We start from the raw sequence: 21,262 nt of genomic DNA, 5'->3' as shown, positions 1-21,262 counted from the left end.
CGTGTGTGAGAGCGTGAGCGTGTGTGTGTGAGTGAGCGCGCGTGTGTGAGTGAGCGCGCGTGTGTGAGTGAGCGCGTGTGTGTGTGAGTGAGCGCGTGTGTGTGAGTGAGCGCGTGTGAGTGAGCGCGTGTGTGTCAGGATTTATGCACTGCTCGCCAGGCCGCTCAGCACAGTTCAAGCTTTGAATCAAAAGCTCACTGCACCATTCTGCTTGAATTTATGTGTGTGTGTGTGTGTGTGTGTGTGTGTGTGTGTGTGTGTGTGTGTGTGTGTGTGTGTGTGTGTGTGTGTGTGTGTGTGTGTGTGTGTGTGTGTGTGTGTGTGTGTGTGTGTGTGTGCATGTGCGTGTCTGTGTGAGTGTGAAGGGGACGTGACAACCCTGCTAAAAGAACTAATAAAAAAGCCCACTCGATTCAGAGAGACACTAAATCTTTCATACTTTCCTTTTCAACTAGTTTCTGTTCCCACTAGCCGAACAAAAAAAAGAAAAAAAAGTTTTATGCCTCTCAAGAAAAAGTTGGTGCAGTGTTCCATTCCACAGATGAAAAGTGAAAGGTAGTAGGAACACAACAGGCCCAGATGTGTTTGTGTATACTTGTACTACCGGTATTTCATGCCTACGACAACCAAAGGAGAACTAAAAGAATGGTGACTTTTAAGGACATACCGGCTCATTAACATATAAAGGTTTGCGTGCACAGGCACAGGGGCACACAAGCGCGAGAGGTTCACTGGCTGTTCAGCTGTCCTGTTCACACCAGACAGTCTGCATGCGCAGGAATCAGTATCCCGTCACAGCCTTCCAAGCCCAAACATTCCAATGGGAGCCCGCTCAAAGCATGCTCACGCCCACGCAGAAAATGAGCTCAAGTTCTAAGTTGCAACGCACACTTGTCCGGACTCCCGCTCGCGAGCCCGTCCTTGCACCACGCTCACACCGCACTTATGGGTGAAAGGTGTTTTCATGTTTTCTGGCTACGCCACGTTTTGCCTACGTCCCGTGCTTGCAGTGTGATTGAGCAGTTATGATGGGCTCAAAATCACAGAGTTTTCTTGATCATTTTGTTGTCAACAACAAAACTAGAAGTGCAAAAAAACCTTTACCAACTGGTTCAGGTTGTGTTTGATCTGTGTTTGGTCATTCTTGAGTTTGGTTAGGACAGTCCTCTCAAGTATGTGTGTTTTCCTACGATCTGACTCCTGCACTCTCTAACCTGATAGGATGTCAAAGGGGCGGCGTGTAGAGACACAGCCAGAGTGATATTGACTGGCTATGTGACACGTCTTTTGAAAAGGACCTTCAACGAGAGATGTCGTCAAGTTCAAATGGATAGACCCACCCACACAGCCAGCACTACATGGACTATGGAAGGAGAATGCTTGAAACAGGACTCTGATAAACAAAAGAAGATCAATCAACTAACAATGAATCAATTGATAATTTGCATCCCAAGTATTGAGGCATTTTGGCCCTGTTGTTGCTAAACGGTAGGGAACGGAGTTGCTATGCCCGGGTTCGATTCCGGCTCGGGTCATTTGCCAATCCTTCCCCGTATCCCTCTCCCCGTTCATTTACTGTCTCTGCTCCGCTGTCCTGTCAAAAACAAAGACAAAAAAGCCAAAAAAAAGACAAGTAAAAGTATTGAGGTATTTCACCAGCACGAGGTCTGCCACTCTAACATAGAGCTCAGGGAACAAAGTCATCCTCCCGCATAGACTACTGCTGTACATACAAAAAGCTGATCCCAATCAGTACTATGTGTAAATATTGACAGGAGAATAAAGGTGCTTTCAGTTTTGACAAGAAAAAGTAAAGCCACCTACGCTAAAGACAAGCAACACGAAAGGAACGGTGTGAGGTCAAACTGGAAGTTGCTAAGTTGGCAACACCAGTCTAGGGTGCGCGCGCGCGCCTGTGTGTGTGTGTGTGTGTGTGTGTGTGTGTGTGTGTGTGTGTGTGTGTGTGTGTGTGTGTGTGGTCTCCTCTGGTCGGTCTTCACAGCTCAGAGGATATTAAGAATGTGTGATCGCACCTGAAATGGATGATGCCATTGTTAAACATACAGGACAGGACAGGACGGTGCCATTTATACTGCACAGGGGTGTGTGTGTGTGTGTGTGTGTGTGTGTGTGTGTGTGTGTGTGTGTGTGTGTTGGGGGGGGCAATGTAACACGCAGGTGTCCCTGTGTGAGTTCATGAAATTGTGGGGACAGCATCTCTGTGTTGCTATGACAACCCACTCTGGCCTTTCGCCCCGTCCATCTCCCGGCTGACAAGGTCACTGGGGTCAGAGCCCTCGAGACCTTACTGTATATCACAGCGCGCGCGCGCACACACACACACACACACACACACATACACACACACACACACACACACACACACACAATTGCAAAGCCAGCAGCACTGCCAGTCAATGCCAAATATTTTCACACGCAGGACCACCTAATCATAAACACGCGTGCCACTGCGCGTACACACACACACACACATTCTCTCACAGTAGAGTGGAGCCAGCACTGCCGCTTCCTGCCAAGCGTCTCCACGGACAGGCCAGTCATATCCCAGACACACAGAAACATCTTGCAATGCCAGCCATACTAGGCCATGCCAACCCGCTCTAGGCTGGAAAATACATTCACATATTTCGTCCTATATACGTGCACGCGTGCACACACACACACACATTCCACGCCAGCACTGCCAATCCATGCCACACACACACACACACACACACACCAAGTCATGCCAACCATATCAGTTCATGCCAACCCTTTTCCTACATGGGGAAGGGGGTGCACACACTTAAGTCACTCCACTCCACTCCCCATGGTGCTGCTCTACCAATGGACAGCAGCAGGATGCCACCAGTGGCTACTCTACTGGCTACAACAGAGGCAGCAGTCCAGGGATGTGTGTGTGTGTGTGTGTGTGTGTGTGTGTGTGTGTGTGTGTGTGTGTGTGTGTGTGTGTGTGTGTGTGTGTGTGTGTGTGTGTGTGTGTGTGTGTAATATAGTACAGAGTTCATGGCAGGCAATCCTCTCCACACCAATACAGACACCCTCCCTCCCCCTCAAAGATGATCTGTGTGTGAAGGTGTTTTCTGCATGTAGGCGGTATTTCACTTCATTTTGGTTGTACAGCAGCACATAATACACCCTCAGCAGGGAAGATATCAGCTATAAATAGCCTTATCCCACTGTGTGGATGAGTGTGTGTGTGTGTGTGTGTGTGTGTGTGTGTGTGTGTGTGTGTGTGTGTGTGTGTGTGTGTGTGTGTGTGTGTTCACACTGTAGAACAGACGCACGTGATGCAGACTGGAGGAGAGAGAGAAAGATCGAGCTTACGGAGCAATAGAATGCGGATGTGAAATGGTAGGAGGGAGAGAGAGAGAGAGAGAGAGAGAGAGAGAGAGAGAGAGAGAGAGAGAGAGAGAGAGAGAGAAAGAGAGAGAGGGAAAGACAGCAAGAGACGGATGGCGAGTGAAAGAGAAGGGATGATGGAGGAGGAAGGGGGGTGTATGGCAGGGAGGGGTGAAGGATTGGGGGCTGAATACAGTGAGGGATGGCTGGGGAAGTGGAAGGGGGGATGGGCAGATGGAAAGAGGAGTATGGAGGAGAGAGGAGAGCGGGGTGGTGTACTGTATGGTGGTGGTGTTGGTGGTGTGCATTGAGGTAGAAGGTGGTGCAGTTTGTCTGCGCACACACACACACACACACACACACACACACACACACACACACACACACACACACACACACACACACACACACACACACACACCTTCTGCTACCTCTCCTGCAGTTACAGAAACACACACACACAGCGCTGCATGCACAGCATCACATCGCTATAAGAACACACGTACAGCGGTCTCACTCGTTTGTGTTGCGTGTGTGTGCATGCCACTCGTAGAGCACAGGAGATTTCCCTTGTGTGTGTGCGCATGAGTGCTGCTGTGTTCTAAAGCTACGTTATGCTAGGCTAACGCTAGCAGCACTCACTGAAGCTAACGCTACAGAGTATGCTGCAGAGAACACAACAGCTCTGGAGCAGCAGCTAAATGCTAAACCCGGAACACACAAACACGCCTGGAAGCACTAGCCAACAGCATCCAAAACATCCAAATGTTCAGCATTCCATAAGACCAGTGTCAATGTCCTTGTAAACACCATGTAGATGATACTCAATATACAAAACCACCAGAGCATCACACACACACACAGACACAGACACAGACACAGACACAGACACAGACACAGACACAGAGAGAGAGAGAGAGAGAGAGAGAGAGAGAGAGAGAGAGAGAGAGAGAGAGAATTAATCAATACTCTACCTACGATGGTTCATGACGGTCACATCTGAACACTCCTCACACACTGCCACAAGACTACAACAATACAGCAACCTGTCCTACTGTGCTGTGCTGTGCTGTGCTGTGCTGTGCTGTGCTGTGCTGTGCTGCTCTGCACACACACACACACACACACACACACACACACACACACACACACACACACACACACACACACACACACACACACACACACACACACACACACACACACACACACACACACACACACACACACACACACACAGAAGAGCATGACACGGGAGTGGATGTTCACTCCCGTCCCATCCCGGTCCCAGAAAAAAATTCCCATCCCGTCTCATCCTGGGCTGGAGTAAAAAACGGAAATCCCATCCCCTCCCACTCCTGTAAGAAAGTATCGAATCCTGCCCACTCCCACTCAAAATCATTCATTTTCGTTCATTTTTATTCCCGCTCCTGCCAGCTCCCATTCGTCTTTATTCCCACTCCTGCCCGCTCCTGTTCATCTTTAAAATTTTGACTCCCGTTCCACAGGACCCACGGGAATTCCCGAAAAATGTCATCCTCACACACCTCCACTGAGAAAGAAAGAAAGAAAGAGAGGCCAAACAGAGGGAAAAGAAAGGAGGGGGAGGGGGAGACAGTGGTGAACACCCTCCTACGAGGAACCGAGGGGATGTCACCTAGGGCATGACACAGTATGGTGACATACGGTAGTGAGTGAGTCAGCCTCCCTTCTCTGTATGACGACCACATTTTCTTCCCAGAAGGAAATGTTACTACGCACCCCCCACCCCCCCTGTGCAGAACCGAACAAGTTGCAGCAAATGCTTCAGTGACAGCAGCTACCATGCCGCCATGCTGCAGTCTGAACTGAACTGCTGTACTAGCCTGGCCCATACTGTGTCCGTGTGTGGGGGCTTGAGCGTTGCGGAGTGGAGGTGACGTTGAGGTGTGCTGCAAGCTTAGAACTAGCTGCGGATTGGTCAGCAGGCACAACACACCCACACCATTAACACACACTTGCAAGCACCTTTACATGATACGTACATGTACAATACACACATGTATGCAAATGTGCGTACACCACACACCCCTATGCAAAAACATGGAAACATGGTTAAGCTTACTATGCTTACAAAGTGATATTATATATGAATAACAATATCACTTCGTAAGCATCAGTAACCATGTTTCCTATGCAGATGCCTCTCTCTCTGTCTCTTTCCTTCTCCCTCATACACACACACATACACACACACACACACACACACACACACACACACACACACACACACACACACACACACACACACACACACACACACACACACACACACACACACACACACACACACACACAGCAGAAGGGTGCACGTGGCAAGGTCATACTGAGGGCAATAATGAGGCGGTGTGCGTGCGTGTGTGTGTGAGTGTGTGTGTGTAGGCCATGTGGTCTGGAACAGAGGGGGTAGATCATTTGTTCTACAGAAGAAACAGTGATCCTATCCTAGAAGTATTTAGGGTCCGCTAGACACCAACCCATGCTGCAGTTGTTCCTTTCATTGCACGCGCACACGCACACACACTTTGTGTATTTGGTGTGGTGTGGTGTGGTGTGCACGTGCACAAACATACTCTTTATTAAGAACACTGTGATGACTACTCCATCCCCAAGCAGCATATCAACCCTACATAGGCGTGCACACACGCACGCACGCACGCACGCACGCACACACATCCATTAAATTCAAATGCAGCCCTGAGACCCTGATTAAAATTCCTCAGCAGTGCCACAGCACATCGTTACATTACCCTCTCCCTTCACACATCTGGCTCTCTCTCTCTCGCACACACACACACGTCACAGTCACAAACACACACACCAATGTTGAGAATCACTGTGCAAATCCGTGAAAGACACTGCACAGGTAAAGCAGCTTCTGAGAGAGAGAGAGAGAGAGAGAGAGAGAGAGAGAGAGAGAGAGAGAGAGAGAGAGAGAGAGAGAGAGAGAGAGAGAGAGAGAGAGAGAGAGAGCTAAAAATAGTCGTGTGCTGCTGTGCTGACATTGGCGTATCAGAAGGGGCCCATATGTAATGATTAGTGCTAAGGTTACAGTAGCAGAGGAGACCTGCTCCTGCTAAGCCTTGCCCTCTCGCTCGCTCGCTCTCTCGCTCGCACGCGGAGGATGGGATTCTCTGTATGTATGTATATGTGTGTCTGTGTATATGTGTGTCTGTGTGCGTGTCTGTGTGCGTGCGTGTCTGTGTGCGTGTGTGTCTGTGTGTGTGTGTCCGTGTGTGTGTGTGTGTCCGTGTGTGTGTCCGTGTGTGTGTCCGTGTGTGTGTCCGTGTGTCTGTGTGTGTGTGTGTGTGTCCGTGTGTGTGTCCGTGTGTGTGTGTGTCCGTGTGTCTGTGTCTGTCCGTGTGTGTGTCCGTGTGTGTGTCTGTGTGTGTGTCTGTGTGTGTGTCCGTGTGTGTGTCTGTTTGTGTGTCTGTTTGTGTGTCTGTTTGTGTGTCTGTTTGTGTGTCTGTTTGTGTGTCTGTTTGTGTGTCTGTTTGCGTGTCTGTGTGTGTCTGTTTGTGTGTCTGTGCGCGTGTGTGTATGTGTGCGTGTGTGTGTGTCTGCATGTGTGTGTGCGTGTGTGTGTCGTGTGTGTGCGTGTGTCTGTGCGTGTGTCTGTGCGTGTGTCTGTGCGTGTGTCTGTGCGTGTGTCTGTGCGTGTGTCTGTGTGTGTGTCCGTGTGTGTGTCTGTGTGTGTCCGTGTGTGTGTCCGTGTGTGTGTCCGTGTGTGTGTCCGTGTGTGTGTCCGTGTGTGTGTCTGTGTGTGTGTCTGTGTGTCCACATCTATACGTGAAGGTTGCAGAAGGTGTGTTGTAGACTAGGGCAGTATCCTATATTATTTGCCCATATTTTCCGGACATGAGAACCATCATGCTGGTGTGTGCCACATAAGCATCAGTGGGCATGTCCATGTTTAAATCATAATAAACCAGTAGACTTGATATGAAAAGTAACATGTAGAACTTAATGTATAGATGTATGGTTTTACAACTTTTCACAGAATGTAAGAAAATCTGCCTATTCTGTAGTATATCAGACAAAAGAATTTGCATTACTGCTGCTACCGTGTGTTGGTAAACAAAGTTAGGGTGTCTAAGTAACTGCATCATCAGACTGAACAAGGCAGGGATTGTGCAGGAAGACATGACATGACACACTAACAGGGCCATCTCAAAATACCCTGGAGCAGGGTATTCATTCAAACCCTATGGAAAAGCACTTTGCCAATAGTGCAAACTGTGTGCAGGCAGGGCTCTACGACTTTTGTCATCACCAGCCAAAATGGCTAGTAGACGTTAATCTTACTAGCAAAACACACACACACACACACACACACACACACACGGGTCAAAGTGGATAGTAAGTTCCAGCCCACTGAAATTTCACCAGCATTTGGCCAGTTGGCGGGTGTTAATTTAGAGCTGTGTGTGTGGTCAGATGCACATCAGAAGACACACACACACACACACACGCCCACACATACAGGCTTCTTCAGCTGTTTCAAACACCCTGAGACATCACTGACTGCTGACATCACAGCTTTAAAAAGAACACGTCTCCCTCACTCAAACATCACACACTTCGCCCCATAGTTTCAGCCCTGGCTCCCGATTCTCACCCATAAGCTTGGTGCAGCAAAGTATGAATGCAATTGAGTGTGTGAGTGAATGTGTGTGTGTGTGTGTGCTGTGCGCATGTGTGCATGCGTGTGTGTGTGTGTGTGTGTGAGAGAGGGGCGGCTGAGGGGGCCAAAGAATGTGCTGACAAGCAAAATCAGCATAGACAGCAGCACAGTCGTCTCTCCTGGTACTCACAAACCCCCCACACAATGTAAGGCTCCACCCATCTCACACACACACACAGACACACACGTATACACAGACACAGACCATTGCTGGTTCCCACACCAGTTCTCCTGCACTGGGAGTCAAAGTGCTTACCAATGAACGGCCTGCATTCATACTGCTCGTTTACTTTAGCCTGTGTGATGCAAGGTTTTCTACAGAAGCCGGCCTTGCTCTCAGGTTGTCAGCCTGAAAACGCCATCAATATCCGTTCTCACACATGGACATGACTCAATCATTGTGATGGCACTGCACTGGAAGTCTTCTTGAGTCTCATGGACTCTCTGGAGCAGAGTCATGTGAGAGAGCGAGAGAGCGAGAGAGAGAGAGAGAGCATGAGCAAGAGAGCGAGAGAGAAATGGACAACCCATGCTGAAACAGGTTAAGAACAAAAGCAAAGCCAATCAGTCACGGTGTGCCAGTGCCACCCGCCAATCTCATTTTTTCCCCATGTATCTGCCCTTGTCATCTCACTCACTCACTCACACATTTGGCCGAGTCAATCCCCACACAGGTGTAGGGTTCTCTTACAGGCCCAGGCTCTGCCCAAAAAAACAACATTTATGAATGAAGAGGACAAACACCAACTTGTCTATTTGGTGCGCACACACACACACACACACACACACACACACACACACACACACACACACACACACACACACACACACACACACACACACACACACACACACACACACACACACACACACTTTGGTTTCAGCTTTCTAGGACAGCAGCACAGTGGGGCTGTTTCAGATTTCCTTCAGTAAGTCTGATGTCAACTGTGCTGCTGCTAACTGTGTGTGTGTGTGTGTGTGTGTGTGTGTGTGTGTGTGTGTGTGTGTGTGTGTGTGTGTGTGTGTGTGTGTGTGTGTGTGTGTGTGTGTGTGTGTGTGTGTGTAGGCTGGGAGACGGTGTAGGGGTGGGGGGGGGGTGGTAGGTGTGGTCTGGCTGCTCTCCTCGTGCTGAGGTAGTAATACTACACCAGGAAGCGCGAGGTATTAACCTCTCATGGTACTGACGACCCTTGACCTCAGGTGCCCCTGTAAGGGATCCTGGCTCGTGCACAGCTGGGAGGTGAAGACTCAGCGTCTCGTGTGTGTGTGTGTGTGTGTGTGTGTGTGTGTGTGTGTGTGTGTGTGTGTGTGTGTGTGTGTGTGTGTGTGTGTGTGTGTGCCCTGCCTCTCGTGCTGCTACCTTGGTTACAGCTCTGGGACACAACACCACCTGCCACCGCCCTTCCCTTCCGCATGCCGGTTAATGTGTAACTAGCCTGGAATGCCGGCCAGCATAGTTCAAACAAAAACACACAGCGCGCGCGCACACACACACACACAAACACACACACCTCTCTCAATGAAAATATGACGTCAGAGTATCAGGAGGAGAGAGGGTGTTACAGCTCTTGGCCCACAACATTGTCAGAACGGGAGGACCCCTCAGCACACTGCAGGAAACACAAACTGCTCTAAGGAAACACACTGCATTACAACACACACTGCTCTAAAGAAACACACTGCACCAGAGCATTCCCTGCTCTAAGGAAACATACTGTACGCCTACTGTATTAGACCACATACTGCCTCCATGAACCATACTGCACTAGAACACACACTGTACTGTGGACTCATAAGCTATACAGCACCAGAGCACACAGTTGCTCCAAGGAACCGTTCTATCACATTGCTCCAAGGAACCGCTCTGCCATCAGAATCCATCCTGTACGGCCATGCCTCCCCCGACTCATTTCCTGACTCTCCTCTGCTGTCCTGTCAAAAATAAAGGTATAAAAAGCCCTAAAAAAAGGACTGTTGAGGTGACCCATACCACATTCAGAACACACACTGCTCTCAGTTTAATACTGCTGCACAATATGGTTGGCAGGGGCCATTCTGCAAAAGAAGAACAGGGCTGAAGAGGAGGAACCCATGCTGCATAGGTCCAGTAGTAAAGCTGAGATCCTTTGGGCAGTCATGGGTAAGCGGTTAGGGCGTCAGACTTCTAGCCCAAAGGTTGCCGGTTCGACTCCCGACCTGCCAGGTTGGTGGGGGGAGTAATCAACCAGTGCTCTCCCCCATCCTCCTCCATGACTGAGGTACCCTGAGCATGGTACCGTCTCGCCGCACTGCTGCCTTGGGGCGCCATTGAGGGCTGACCCCTTGCACGGATGAGGAGTAAATGCAATTTCGCTGTGTGCAGTGTGCAGTGTTCACTTGTGTGCTGTGGAGTGCTGTGTCACAATGACAGTGGAAGTTTCCCAATGGGGCTTTCACTTCACACTTAACCTGCAATGGAAAATGCACCTGCATCATTGCTCCTTAGGAAACATCAATGCGGAATAATGGTGCCAATTCGCTTCAGAGTCGCTCCACACACGAACTGAGCCCCCAGTTTAGGATCAAAACACCCTGCTGCACTGGGCCACACTGGATGGACGTTGGGAGGCACGTGTGGCCGGGCCCTGTGCGTCTACTTGTAGTAGTAATGGGGTTATGGGCTTAGCAGCTAGTCTGCTGGCTGAGAGGGTGTTGTTAATCACTTGTGTGTCTTGAGCCAAAGAGAGGAGTGTCTGGTTGAGCTGAGCGGAGTTGGCCAGGTTTGAAAGTAAACATGCAAAGGCCCTTCAGCAGGGAGATGGGGATCTTCTGCATACCAGGGAGCTGAGAAGAAAATGCCACTGTGTACACACATACACACACACACGCACACACGCACACACACACACACACACACACACACACACACATACACACACACACGCACACACGCACACACACAGGTGTGACCTGGAAACAGCATTATGCCACATCTCAAAGTCTTTTTAAAAAATATATATATTTTAATATATTTTGCCAGGACAGTGGAGGAGAGACAGAATATGAGTGGGGAGAGAGAGACGGGGAAGGACCAGCAAATTACCGGGGCCGGAATCGAACCTGGGTCGCCAGCGAAGTAACCCAGTACCCTACCATTAGGCCACGGCAGGGCCACATCTCAATCGTCTTTCACAGTCAAATAGAAGAACAAGACCTCTGCAAACTACCAGGAAGAGAACCTGGGTAGTGCCTGAGAGCAGTGTGTGGTAGAATGAGTTACACAGCTACAGCAGGAGGGTTACACACCGGGAGAGTTTGGCAGAAGGCAGACTAGAATGAAGTATAGGTCAGTCATGGGGAAGCATGTTGGGGTGTCAGACCTGTTGAAGTCCAGGGGTTACCGGTATACTTCCCGACCTGTTAAGTTGGTGGGAATTTTCGCGCATTCTCCTCCACAAGGTACCCTGAGCATGGTACCGTCCCGCCGCACTGTTCCGTTGGGGCACCAGTGGGGCTTTCCCCCTTGCACGGCTTAGGCAGAAAATGCAATTTGGCTGTGTGCACTGTGTGGGTCTTTCAAAATGTTCATCTGTTTTGGAAACTCTGGACCGCTGTGTCCCTGCGGACCACCATCGTGGAGAAGTGAGTGTGAACTCGTTGATGGTCCGAACCACCAGTGATGAGCATCAAGGTGGGGGGTGGGCAAAGGAGAAGAGGAGAAGAGTTCTTCCTGCTGGACACACATACACAAATAAGAGAGGCAGCCGCTCAGCTCAGCTTCACCTCACTGTGCTCTGTTGTGCTCTCTTCCTGCCGCCAGCCCAGCCCTCATGAGAAACATGCAAAACACACATCATGGGCAACACCAACAGGGAAAGAACTCTTCGGTGAAGCATGCAAAACTCTCACACCAGCACCAGGAAAAGATGGAGGAAACAAAAACCACACATGACCTGGAGCACAAGAGGAAACAGGACAGAGTTTGCAGCAGAGTTTGAACCAGTTGGGCTCTGGCATATTATGTACAGTACATAGGCTCTGAATTGACACCAGCCAAATGCTGATGCAATTTCAGTTTGGCTGGTAGAAAAGGCCAATTTACCAACTTTGGCCCATTAGTGCATGTGTGTTTGGTTTGTAAGAATAATATCTACTATCCATTTTGGCTGGTGATGAAAAAGTGAATTTAGAGCCATGGGTACAGTTCATAGGCTATTGGTGCATCTAAGACCTGGCATTTGGTGTTATAGAGATCGCTGGGGCTGCACAGTGCAAATACACTTATATACACATACAGGTCATACATTAGCTGTCAATGAAGTGATCTCTATGTGAAGGTAAGAATTTTAAACTGAATACTATAGGTTAGGTTAGGTTAGGTTAGGTTAGGTTAGGTTGACGTCAGCAGTGCTCAACGCTCATCAAATGCACACACACACACACACACACACTTCTCTCTAGGGATAAATGCCGATCATATTCTGGGATGCAGTAACAGTTCTATTTTTGGGTCTGCTCGGCGCAGCTCAGCTATTTCAGGACTCTAGCGTGCTTTTTTTACACACAAGAGAGAAAGAGCGACAGAGAGATTCATACATTTTTGTGAGATGAATCAGTGTGTGTGTGTGTGAGAGAGAGATAGAGACAGAGGAGAGGAGAGGAGAAGAGAAGAGTGGAGGAGAGTGAGTGTGAGATGATCATTCCATGTTTCATTCTCCCTCCTTGCAGCAAGGTAAGCATTGCAACCGTGTTTCAATTATTCATGACCCTCAGAGAGAGAGAGAGAGAGAGAGAGAGAGAGAGAGAGAGAGAGAGAGAGAGAGAGAGAGAGAGAGAGAGAGAGAGAGAGAGAATATAGAGAGAGAGAATGTAGAGAAACATGTTTGGATGGAGAAGTGTAGAAAAACAGAGAGAAGGGGGAGTGAAAGAGAGGGACAGAGAGTCAGACATGACAGGTAGAGATATGACATATTTAAGTTGATGGGGACAGTGCTGCTCCCTGTACGGCCCCTTCCTCCCTGCTCGTCCCTGGCACCATCACTCATGACATGCATCTTCTGCCCGCCAACACACACACACACACACACACACACACACACACACACACACACACACACACACACACACACACACACACACACACACACACACACACACACACACACACACACACACACACACACACAGCAGAGAAAAGTAAAGAGGGGGTTGAAGGATTTCATGGCATGTGGCACATTGTCAATCCAAGTGGGGTCACATGACGCTCTTCTTGGTTATGGTAGGTTTTACTACGGCCATGTTTGTAATGCCAAACTGTGCCTAGACCAAAAGGCATTCCTAACCCTTACTTGTAAGTGAACAATGTGCGTCCACCAACCTGTAAATATGTCAAACTGTGCCTAGACCAAAACCCATTCCTGACTCTAACTAGTCAGTGAATAATGTGTACCTAGCAACCTAAACATGTCAGTAAAGAACTGTTTAGGGCCACTTTTCACATGTAAAATGCCACGAAATCATCTAACCCCTACATGAGAAGTAGCGAGTCTTAAGAAGCGATATGAGCACACCGTTAACACATATACACCGTACACTCTCCTTTAGTGGGCAATTGCATGGCCATCTCTCTCACACACACACGCACACACACTACGTCACACACACACCAAAGCCTTGCCTCCAGGAGAGGAACACATACACACACTCTCTTCTAATCTAGGGATGCTTTATACTATGTACTTTTATAGTCCAGGGGAAAAAAATATATTTTTCTATTATCCGCAAAAAACACACAGGGCAGATAATCTTTTGATCCACAAGTCAAAGTTATGCCGTCAAGTTTCCAGCAAAACAGGTCACCTGCCGTGTGCATGCGTCATGCATGCATGTGTGTGTGTGTTATGACAGGAATTAGCATAGGCAGTGATGCAGTCAATAAGAGCCACTAACTAAATACCTCTCCATCTATTGCCCGCTAATCTCGAACTAACGGTTCAGTCGGCTGTGGGATAATTGCAATGCGACAGTCTGCAGCAACCCTGTCGTGCAGCCAGCGTCCCAGACCCAGGGGCCAACTCAGATTAGGCTCGCCCAGATTAAGACCCATTCAAATTAGGGCCCGCCGCCCGCCACCGCCAAGATTAAGTCCCGATTAGATTTGGGCCTTTAGGCCACTCCACTGCACTGCACTGCACTGCTAGCTACCACGCCAGGAGTCTCTGGCTTTGCACTACTACTGCTACCTCAAAAGCACAGTGAACACCACACCATATGATTACAGGGATGGAGTACTGTGCGATTGCGACAATCGCAGTGTTATTTTTGGGGTGTGGACAGATATATTTCACCCATGCCGGGAATCTCTGGCCTTGCATTACTGCTACCTCATAAGCACAGTGTACTACACATTACAGGGACGGAGAAACGTATGATTAAGACAAATGCAATGTCATTTTTGGGGTGAAGACAGACAGATATATTTCAGTGTGTCTTACAGACAGTTAGTCAAGGTGGGGGCTTATCTGGTGTCAGAGACATGTCAATATCATGATTGCAAAGGCTTTGTTGTACAGAGTGCAGTTTGCTTAAATAAATAAATGGCTTACAATTATTGTTAAGCATAAGCTTAATGGCAACACAAAAAAATCATATCCTTTCTAGGAGCCCAGTTAAAGGAGAATTTCGGCCAGTTTGGGTTCATATCACATCTTGGGTGGACCAAGGGAAATGGGTGAAAGGGAAAACCGCGAGAAAGTTTCATGCGTGCTGCGCAAAGTTGTGTGGAAGTGTGTGTTGACAAGGTGGCTGCCTGGACTATTAATTGCTGGGGGGGAAACACTGCACTTGTGGGCCTCCAGTGACAGAGTGTTATCGTAGCTAAGGGTTATGGAAAATCTTGTCAAAGAGGAAGATTTAATTATGTATAATGTTTTAAAACCAAGAGTATGTCTCTGTGGTCTCAGTTTTGGCTTGTTGGTGCTCCTCTTCTTAGATTGTGTGTGGACAATGCCTTAAACCATCACTGATTAATCCACAACGTCACATCAATATCTTGTGCACCCTTTTTTTGGGGGCTTTTCAGCCTTTATTGTTTTTTGTGAGACAGGACAGTGGAGGAGAGACAGGAAGTGAGCTGGGAGAGAGAGATGAGGAAGGACCGGCAAAGGACCCGGACCGGGAATCGAACCCTGGTCGGCCGAGTGGTAAACGTGTGCCCTACCATATCAGCCACGGTATGGGCCCTTGTGCACCCTTTAAGATTACACATGGGACAGCTCCGCAGCTCAACAGCTCGGCTGGTAGACAAGACCAACCTACTGGACATGACATTGAGTATGTGTTTGGCTAGTACTCTTAGGATCTACTAGCCACGTTTGCTGGTGATGACAAAAGTTAATTTAGGGCCCTGCCAAGAATTGTGATGCCAACACACAGTACTGTCAGTGTGTTCCAACGTAAAGTAATCCCACAGGAATGTGGAGCTCAGCTTGACAGTTACAAAGTGGTGGAGTAAGAATGTGCTCCAAGTCTCACTCAGCTACAGTAAGAAGTGTCAAAGTAGTGGGCCCGGCCGCAAGACTGTGAATCGCAGTTGGCAAGAGAGAGGGGTGGGCTGGTATGCTGATACCAAGCGGATGCCAAGCGGAGTAGTCAGATGGAATGTGGATGCCATCTTACACCCCCCCCCAACCCAATTCCATGTGAAGGTCAACCATCCTTCAGAAGATTAAGAAATAAATAAATAATTAACTCAACACACCCACTTCCTCTCTCAACTAGTAATGGCCAAAGGCGTTTACACTCCAACAGAGAGAGAAGAGATGGAGGAGGGGGAAACAGGGAGAGGGACAGAGAAATAGACAGGGGCATTCAGAGGCGTACGGCTTACAGAGAGAAAAGGAACAAATTGTGTGGGTGTAGAGGGAGAGAGAGATAGAGAACTCCCATCTACAGTGTTTCCCATACATTGAGGAAACTATGGCGGCCCGCCATAGTTTAAATTTGGCCGCCATAGTTTCCGAAAATGTAAAAAAAAAAAAAAAAAAAATTTTTTTTTTTTTAATTTTTTTTTTTTTTTTTTTTTTTTTTTTACGATTTCCGTTTTTGTTAAAACCGGTTTGAATTACGATTTCCCTCGCATTATCCTCCTGGAGTAAATACATCCTATAGAGAAAACCACAAGTGCTTGAAAGACAGAGGGATCAAAAGCCTAGTCAAGTTGTTGTAGTTTTGGGAGCAATAAAAAAAACCTTCAGAGAAGGGACAGTTGGGATGAGTTTACACTCCCCAGGCTTTGTTTTACAGTTGTAATGAGTTAGGTGACAGGCCTTCATTGACACGGCAGAGGAGACATCGGCTGCATATAGAAATGAATGTGTAATGAATGTGAATATAGACATAAATGTGTAATATGTTGTTCATTCGTGTTGTTACACTGCGCGAATACACCCCCCCCCCCCCCCCCCCCAAAAAAAACCCGCGTGAAAAGACACCGGCACCCCCCCCGGAAACAAAAAAATCCCGGCTGCCCCCATAGTTTCCAAAATTTCTGTGGGAAACACTGCATCTAATAAACAAAATGACAGGTAAGCGAATGCAGGTCCACATGCATTCAAAGAGCATCTTCCCAGGATGCTGCCAGTACATCTTATGCATGTGCACACGCATACACACACACATACACACACAAACACACACACACTTCAACACAGCACTGCATGACCTCCATGGATTGATTTCCAGTTGAAAGGCAGAAGGGAAGGCTAAGGTCATTTCCTCTTCCACCTCTGGTGAGCGGGAAGCAGAAATCCCCACGGTCGGATTTACTGTAGAGGGGGAGTCCAACAACATGCTTCTCTTCTATCCTCACATATACCCCCCCCCCCCCCAAAAAAAAAAATATTGTTTTGTGGGAGACGTTCAAGTACATCTGGGGCATTGGCTCTACTCACTCACTCACTCACTCAGATCTAGACTTTTGCTTTACCTCACAAGGAAGAGATATCCATCTCTGTGAATACTGATGACTGCCTGTGGACAGGCCGAGCAATTCACAGACACACAGTGACACAGACTTACAAGCCAATAGTTGATTAATACTGAAACTCTACAAGTTATTAGTAATAAACAAATTATTTCTAAATAAATTATGTTGTGCAAAATATGATGGGGAAAGACTGTCCCCAAACAGGGAAATGATGGGCTACATCTGCTAAAAACAAAGTGGCTGTTTACGTTCCATTCAGTAACTGCTGACATTGTCACACGAAAACTAAACAAGAAAAGCAAGTAAAGTCTGTGCCAACTGCTAAATGGAAACACGATAGAAGCGTAGTAGGACTTGCTCGACCAAGTTCAGGACACAAAACCGGTTGGTTTTCCCTGACTACACCTGTCAGACTGCGTTCAGTTTCGCTCGTGCTCGACACGCCCTTCGACAGTGGTCAACTTGGTCATGTTTCTATGAGTCATGGTTTTAACAACCGGTAATTTTGAAGTGTCTCACCGAGCTTTAAGGCGAATGACTACAAGACGTACTAGAGCCCAACCTAGTACACTTAAACAAAATATTTCCTCAAAGACAATAATGATTTAAAACTTCAATAGTCATGTGTTACCATGCACTACACTCGAGACCAAGCTAACATCACAGCACACACAAGCTCACTCTTCACCCTATGAATGAGACCAGTGATTCATGTACGAGTCAGATGTCAGACAACTCATTTTGACGGCTCAAATTCCACCGGTTAACACATTTGGTGGTTCAACAGTCCATCTTCAGCTGACAGGCGAGTAACGTCTGTGACATGAGGTGACATTTCAGTGCGAAGTTGCATTTTGCAATATCCATTCCTCAGTGAAATGAAAATAATCAGGTTGCTTTACCCGTTTAAGTTTGGGAAAGGCAGCCGTTTCACAAATTAACAATCGCAAACCAATTCAGCCCGACAGAGCAATCAACATGTCTCTTGTCTGTATCGTAAACATTTCATTGTAGGCTACAATGCTAACCATCAAGCTGATTAGCTGTCATTTGATAGGTAAACACAAACTGACCACTTGCCCAACGTGCATAGACAAAACGTTGACATTATCGTCATTTCACGTCAGAGTTCATATCTGACGCAACGACAGTAACGGCATTAGCCCGTTTCATTTATGGCAAAAAGCACCATATGTCAAATTCAACTAGGCTAATGAAACATAAGGGATGAGTTTAAATTGGTTACAACCGCTAACAATAACTTAGCTAAAAATGGCTAGAGCTAACACCAAACGCGTCAACGTCACAGGTGGGTGAATTAGCTCCTTAGCTAAACTAGCCGCATGACTGACAGGTGTTTCGTTTTGCTTCGTGATAAACTCCGCTTTCTGGCTACGACAAATCTCACAACAAATTAACAGCTGCTATGCAATGGTAGATGAACGGGAGCGGCAATATAGGATTGACAGAAGTGCATCTCCTAGTCAGCAGAGTGGCAGACATTTTGTTCCTTAGCTAATGTTACTACTCCCGGTGAGGCAAGTTTTATGTTGTGATATGCAGCTATCGCTGCTTTAGCCAAGGTTTCATATGTTACAGCACCGACGCGCTGTCAAACGTGTCGTCCTGCTACCGCAGCGATGGGTTTACATATGGATATCCCGTTAGAAGACGAGGATGTCGTCAAGTTCAAATGTCAAAATGCCCCGTGTTTATTGCCCAACATTTGATGGCAAGCTTGACGGAATGTTAGCTTGAACCATTTAGCAGGTTGGCTAAAGCGGTCGCTTTATCATTAGCTGTGGTTAGCCAGTGCCTGAGAGCGGCTCGCTATGGCAAGTATTTCCATACGGTACTAGCGAATGCAGTCACTTACGAGTACGTTTATTGCGTCTTCGGGTATTCCTTCATCAAATCCCTTTCGTCGTACCGATCAAGTGAATATTTGATTCCGTATAGTAGGCAGTCGGTGCCGTCCTCTCAGCTCCAAAGAGGCTGCACTGCAATGGCAGGCACAGGATGCCTTTCGCCTCTCTCCCAATGCGCTTCAATTCTCCAAGCAACAACCGTGACATGTCTGTCTGGAAGAGTCCATTGAATCTCCCCAGGGGTGGGAAAAAAACGGGACATCAACGGACTCTGTCCATCGTCGAAGCAGTCTCATACAAGGTCGAATGTCCTGCTTCATCACAATAAATGTGTATCGAGGCTAAATTGGTGCGATGCTGCGCACACTGATTCTGCTCTCGTGTTCACAGTGTAGAGATCTTGGCTGCGCTGTATTTGTGTCAGGGTGGGCTGCTGCAGATAGGCACCTGATATGTCCAACCCGATTTGCCTGGCCATGCTGAAACATCCAGTACCCCAAGGCATGTGAGGACAATTCAGACAGAAATACAGAAAGCTGAGGAATTTGCTCGGCATTTCACTCATAAATGCCGTAAAAAATGAATCAGTCTTCTCGATTTAAAGCAAAAATGAAATGTATAGGACAGGATGAGCTACTTATTACTGACATGTAGCCTATAATAATAATAATAACAATAATAATAATAATAATAATAATAATAATAATTACTTAATAGTAATAATAATAATAATAATTATTATTATTAAGTAATTATTATTATTATTATTATTATTATTATTATTATTATTATTATTATTAGGCCTATTATTATTATTATTATTGTTGTTGTTATTATCATTGTTGTTGTTGTTAATGTTATAATTATTTCTAAATGCCATAGGCTTATACTCATAGGCCTAATATTTGGAAGAAAGTTTTGAAATAAAATATGCTAATCTAGTTCCATGTTAGGCTATTGGCAGAATTACTGTTCCATGTTGTTTCCCATTTGTGCCTAAATACTTTCGGTTATGTGAAGCCAAATAGGCCATTGGTCGAGAAAACAGCTTTGCATAGATAAAATATGAGGCAATGTCAACAGTCTGGCGGTTCTCATTGTATTGTGGTTCCTCATAACCTCATAGGAAGTAATATTGACTGCCACATCCTTCCTCCCTCAGCCTATTGCCTACCCCACAACCCACCCTTGACACTCTTTGAGATCACTGAGGAGATGTAAAGTGCATTATGACTAAAGGCAATAATAATAATAATAATAATAATAATAATAATAATAACAACAATAATAACAATATGTAGTAACAACAGTAACAATATGCCATAATAATAATAATATTATAGGGATAAAAGAAGAAGGGGTGCATGGGGCACTGATAATGAGCATAATAATAATATTATTATAAATAATAATAACAATAATAGTAATAATTATTATTATTATTATTGTTATTGTTATTATTATTATTATTACTATGCTCATTATCAGTGCCCCATGCACCCCTTCTTCTTTTCTCATACACACCGCATCACTCTTGCCTCTGTCATATTCTCCTTATCCCCCTCCCCTTTCCAATTCACTTTATCATTGAGCTGTTTTCTCCAGCCTACAGATCAATTTTGGCTGATTTGTCAAGAACAGTTTGCAGAATTGAATTGGTTGTAGGAGTTTGCCCCCTTCCCCCAGCTACTCACAAACCACACACACACACACACACACACACACAAAACACACACACACACACACACACACACACACACACACACACACACACACACACACACACACACACACACACACACACACACACACACACACACACCTTGAGGTTAGTAGACAGCATGTGTTACTGATGCTCCTGACTGAAACCAGAACCCTGGTAGTGCCTGGTAGTAGTTTTTGCCGGTTTGGAAGGCCTATAGGCTATAAGCCTAATCAGACTGTGAAGGGCATCGATTGGGACATGGACTTGCGTTGTTGATGTTGTTGTTTGCTTTTGTTTTCACTTTTGCTTTTGCACAAGTTGAACAGGGCTCTTGTCTTTAGCCAGTCCTTGCAAAGGAATAGATTTGCCATCAATCACGATGGAGCAAATCAAGGCGTTGGCCAGCGTTCCATCATAGCTCAGCACACAGGGGTTGCAGCAGGCTGGGATGTGCCAGGTTGGTGTGTGTGTGTGTGTGTGTTTGTGTGTGTGTGTGTGTGTGTGTCTTTATGTGTGTGTGTGTGTGTGTGTTCATGTGTGTGTGTGTTTGTGTGCGTGTGTGTGTGTGTGTTTGTGTGTTTTTGTGTGTGTGTGTGCACGCGTGTGCGTGTGTGCACGCGTGTGCGTGCGCGTGTGTG

At 46.9% G+C, this 21,262-nt stretch overlaps 1 protein-coding gene across 10 annotated transcripts in view; it reads right to left on the bottom strand.

Moving 5' to 3' along the window:
* Positions 1-19,317, bottom strand: part of tjp1b (tight junction protein 1b) — a 74,451-nt gene extending 55,134 nt beyond the window's left edge. For 5 of the 10 annotated variants that reach the window (XM_063197053.1, XM_063197054.1, XM_063197055.1 and 2 more), the window contains exon 1: positions 18,928-19,317. The gene's annotated coding sequence lies outside the window, so the exon portion shown is untranslated. The remainder of the gene's footprint in view (positions 1-18,927) is intronic. The other 5 variants (XM_063197052.1, XM_063197056.1, XM_063197057.1 and 2 more) reach the window with 1 other exon arrangement.
* Positions 19,318-21,262: the final 1,945 nt, after the last annotated feature.

The sequence above is a fragment of the Engraulis encrasicolus genome, chromosome 4, assembly GCF_034702125.1.
Source record: "Engraulis encrasicolus isolate BLACKSEA-1 chromosome 4, IST_EnEncr_1.0, whole genome shotgun sequence".
NCBI classification, from domain to species: domain Eukaryota; kingdom Metazoa; phylum Chordata; class Actinopteri; order Clupeiformes; family Engraulidae; genus Engraulis; species Engraulis encrasicolus.
Note: the sequence above shows the minus strand (reverse complement) of the source record. Positions and strands in the feature narration are given on the sequence as shown.